Raw genomic sequence first — 5,432 nt, 5'->3', positions numbered from 1 at the left:
AATTTTTGAATTTTTCTCACATTTCTATTGATTTTACAAGAATAAAGATACTCTTGGATTTCAACTTCAAGAAAAATAGCTGGTCGAAAATATACTTATTAACAGATTTTGAATTCATAAGTAATTTTTTTCTATTTTTTAGCTTGTAAACTATTTAATGAAAAACAAGGCTTCCAATTATAGTTGCAAAAAGACAAAAAAAAACTCACATAAAAACATGACTTAAGAATAATTTTCAACTTTAAGCAGACCATAGTCATTTTATATAATGTGCAAGTGTCATTTTAGAGACACAATAAACTATGTACCCAATTACATTCCTTTTTCAGACAACAGTTTGCAATCAGGAGAATGTGTGATGAGGTTTAATCAAAGATTAGAACTTTTTAATTAAATAGGGCCTTTTGTGACTAGTCATTTGACATTAATTACTGTTTTAGTTGGATTCCTTTTGATTTGTAAAGGGCCCTGAGCACTGCAAAAATTACATTGCATCACAAAAATTGTTGATAATTAAAACAAAAGCTTGTCTTCATTAGCCCATCATACACCTTAAAAAGAAACATCATTTTAAATGTTAAATGGCTGCCTTAAATAAACAGACTACAGGGTTTTAAAGAAAAAATAACAGATGGCATGTCAAGCCAGTCGCTTTGGATGGACAGTTTGAAAGTTGTTAATTGTAATGATTTATAAGCTGTTTTGAAATGTTCAGTCACACTTTTAGGGGCTAACTAATGGTAAGAGGTGTATGTGAGGTTCTAAAGGCTCAACACTCCTCTGGGAATCATAAACCTAACTCGTATACTACTGCTATGAATAGAAGTCATCAATCAAACTTAATGGTGAAACAGAAACTGACCTAAAAGTTCAAATAATATTTTTATTTGTGGGCTCATGGAAAATAAAACAAAAGTTAAACTCTTTGTAAATTCTAAATTACAAGAATTCTTTGTAAGAATTTGTAAGAATTCTAAGGTATCAATAGAATGCCCATAGTAAAAACTACTATTCATCTCTCTGATTTGGAGTATACACACACGGGGTATTCAAATTAAAAACATTCAAATTTAAGTGATTTAAATATCAATGAACTAATTTGTCTCAAAGTAATCTGAGAAAAAAGCAAGAACCTAGAGAGATAAAGGTAATTAAAAATAATAATAATGTGCTGTGTTTATGTAAGTCTACAGTGATTTGACCTGTACCGACATGGACACTGAGTTGTATTTCCAGTTGGGATAAACGAATCACATATGTTCCATTTCTGGCTGCTTCATAATAAAGGGCATTCAATTTTAGCACAATTTGCCTTAGTTTAGGGTTATGGTCTGTTGGCAGAGTAAAACAAATTGGCCCGAAAACTGATGTCACCCATGCCCTTGGCTTCATTAGCAAGGTGCACTAACCACCTGAGTAAAATAGACATGGTGTTAATAAAACTGAACTTGAAAAATGCCTACTTATATGAACAAAAGATATGCAATACCGAGAATGGAACATGTTGTGACTAATTTTGCCTTTATTACTCTATGTGTAAAAGCTAGTTAGCTAAAATGTGTTCAATATAATTGTACTGAACTATCTTAAGGAAAAAAATCTCTCACAATAGTAAAAACTATTTAAATTATATCAGTAACTGAGGCCACTTCAATCTCTATCTAAATAAAAACTTTAAATACAAATTTATAAAAGGGGATAATCTATGTTGCTTCTAGATGTACAGGATGTGCATTTAGACTTTTATTAGCAATATTCCAAGTTTATATTTTATGCTATTTTCATGTCCAACGGAGAACTTCATATGAAAACATCCCAGAGAGGAAATTAATTGCTCATTATGGTAAATAGCTTGAGGGTGTTGAGGAGATTTTATTGACCTCACTCCTCTCATCTCTAGCCCTGGGATTAAACAAGCTGGAACCACAACAAAGGAAAGCTACGTGCCAAATTTTCCAAGATAATAACTAGGTAAATGGACTGTGCCATTGTGATATGTCCAAGCTATCATGAAAACAGACATTATATCTAGCAATCTGCAGAAATGTAAAAGTACAAAATTAAAAGACTAAAGGAAAATTTACAATAAATCATTAATAACAGTCATTTATTTTTCGCTGCTTACCAATTTACACATATCATGCCATTTAATCCTCTCAACACTTTGAAGTCTGATTGTCCACATTTTACAGATGAAAAAAATGAGAGGTTAAAAAACTTTCCAAGATTACATAGTTAGCATGGTCTACTTAATTTAAGATTAAAGTAATATTTGAAAAAAAAATTTAAGATTAAAAAATAAGATTGGAAAGATTAGCTTCAAATGCACTATTTGGTATTTTAAGTAGATTACATTTATCTTAAATGTTGAGATATTGCTTGAGATATGGAAAACTGAGTAGAAAAATACAAGGCCAAGAGACATAGGGTTGAAAGAGACAATGACATTAGAAATGTGTTTGTACATTGAAGTTTCATAAGAATGGACCAGGAATTCTTTCCTGAGTATCTGTGTATTTAATCATAGCCTGTCCACCTCACCTCAGTAATTCCTGGCCAGCTTCGGCCACTGGGTTCCACTTTGGCTTTTTGTCTGGTGCCAGTATCAAGGATGTATTACTGTCATTGTCTATCTTTCATGTGCTCTCTCACTCATATAAACAAAAATGCCTCTGGAAAAATCAAGCTTCCAGCCCTTCTTTTACCCTTTACAAAAGAATTCCACAACTCCATTTGGTTAAATATAAGCTCTCATGTGAAGGGAATTCTGTTTTTGGGTTCTAATCTCTATTCTGCTGTGTAGCCTACTCCTGTAGGTCCCACAAGCTCCCTTTGGAATCAATCATACAAATTCCCTTTTGTTTAAATAAAACCAAAGCTTTTCATTAATATCCCTTAAAATAACATTCTCTTGTCCCCTTTAATAACTATGTTCAGGAATTTTGTGCTCTTCATCTGTGGTAGGAACACTGTTAGTGGTTCTTTCCAAGGGTTCTTGCCTTGTAGATAAAGAAACTAGGAGACAAAAATAGCAAACTCAACAAAATTCCTGTGAAATATAACAATCCTGATTCCTGTTGTCTGTAGATAATCTGTAATATTTAGGCTTGGGGAGAGAACCTTTCTCATTTCTCTTGTAAGTAAAGGAACTGATTCTATATCACTCATTGATAGCAGCAATCTTTGGCAGAGCATTAATCAGAACAAGGTTAAACCTAAGAAAAAAATATTCATCTTGGTGTCAAACTCTACTGCTACTAATTTTTCCTTTTTTGGTAGAAGAGCTGATGACCTTGCACTTTATCTTATTTTGCTCCCCAGGAAATGAAGAAAAGCTAAAAGACAGAAATAATAGTTTTTGTAAAAAACCTGATTTCATAGTCTTGCGAATACATTGGTGTTTTAAGTTTACAATTGAAATTAATTCTATTTCTGTGTACCCATGAAAGACAGGCTCAGAGCTAATCTAACCGCATAAACATGAAATAGTTAAAATTACAATTTACATGTTGCACTGCACTTAAAAGAAAAATAGTGATAATTTTTTTATTCAGTGTTTTAAAACTCACAGATATATCTTATTAAGGACAATTAAACACAAAATCAATAATTATCATAGGCATGTTTACAACTGAAATAATTAAACTATTTTTCCCTTAAAAATGTATTTGGGAAAACAACAAAATTAAAACTGCATTTGGTATTCTTTGCATTACTTATTTTCCCATATAAAGCCTATCAGTTAAAATGATGAATTTTAACCTTTTCCATTTCTCCCAGAGAACACTTAATTCATATTCTTCAAGCTTTTTGAAACTGGTTTCTCATACTGATGAAGAAATTATTGTTTTTATAATATTTACTAAGGCCCAGTTACTGAACCTTTCTCAAGGACATTCCATTTGCTTTTAATGTGTAAATTTCTGAGAATCATTTTTTTTTTTTTTGGTGGGGGGAGGGAAAGCATAGAAAAAGCATTAAAATATGCAGCTAATTGTGTAGTTTAATGAATTTGAATTAAGTCATAATATATTAAATACAATGCATGTGGTGAATAGGAAATAAAAAGGTCATGATATCTAAGAACAGTAAGATCAAGAACTGGAATACTAATGGACAAAAATGTTTTGTATAAAATATTCTTTTGCTCTGAGTCCCAATTTTGTTTTTTCCAAACTGACTGTTCTTAAAACTGCTCAGTAATGCCAGCAATATGATTCTTTTGTGTTTTCTGACTCCAAGAAGGTACAGAATTAGGCTATACATTAAAAATGTGCTATTTTCAGAAATAATTAGTAAAAATATAATGTTCTGAACATTAATTATCTGAAAATGTGCACAATAAGCTATAATTTAAGAAGAATGACTTCTTGACTCTCTTTAAAATGACAGACATTGAAACATATTGCTCAGAATATGTTGACTCATCTAATGGAAAGTACAACTGCAGATGGTTGTCCCAGAATAGTTACCTAAAAAAAGGTATGTGTGGAACCGTGGTAGCTGGCTTTGGTCCTCCTGACTTTTTTCAGTTTCTTCTTACCTAAGGAAGTTTTCACTCAGGAATAAAGTGAAAAACATCACCTTAAAATCTTTACTCCATGACCCTTCTTGTGTATGATTGGAAAATTTCTAAAGTGCATTTTAGGCGCAGTGTGGTGGCTCATGCCTGTAATCCCAGCACTTCAGGAGGCTGAGGCCAGTGGATCACTTGAGGTCAGGAGTTCAAGACCAGCCTGGCCAATATGGTGAAACCCTGTCTTTACTAAAAATACAAAAATTAGTCGGCTTACTGGCACAGGCCTGTCCTCCCAGCTGCTTGGGAGGCTGATGCATGAGAATTGCTTGAACCCAGGAGGGGGAGATTGCAGTGAGCCGAGATTGTACCACTGCACTTCAGTTGTGTGACAGAGTGAGACTCTGTCTTAGAAAACAAATGTAGTGCATTTTAGTGAAACAAAACCAAGTTACAAATTGTTAAATTACATTACATTTGACCTAAAACTGCCTCTGTATTTTGAATTTTCACATAGAAAACTGCAACCTAACTTAGTATTTCAAAAAAAAAAAAAAAGTACTGTAACCTAAGAGTATATTTTTGTAACAAACATCTGTGTCTTAGCCAATCACAGCAGCCAAGCTTTAGCCAATCACAGGTGGGCAACCTATCAGATCATGTTCATATAAGGTAAATGCTAAGCTATAACCAATCAAGCTGTTTCTGTGTGTCAATTTCTTTTTCTGGCTATAAATGCTGCCTGTCCACGTTCCTGGATGGAACTCTCTAAACCTCTCCTGGATCAGAGTGCTGCCTGATTCTTGAATAGGTTTTTCTGCAAAAATAGACTCTGTTAAATTTAACTTGTCTAAAGTTTTTCATATGTGTGTGTATACCTGGTCCATCTTTCTCAGCTTTTACTTCTCTTACGGTG

Source organism: Pongo abelii, chromosome 14, assembly GCF_028885655.2.
Source record: "Pongo abelii isolate AG06213 chromosome 14, NHGRI_mPonAbe1-v2.0_pri, whole genome shotgun sequence".
Classification (NCBI taxonomy): domain Eukaryota; kingdom Metazoa; phylum Chordata; class Mammalia; order Primates; family Hominidae; genus Pongo; species Pongo abelii.
The sequence above is the reverse complement of the archived record's forward strand: the minus strand, read 5'-3'. Positions refer to the sequence as shown.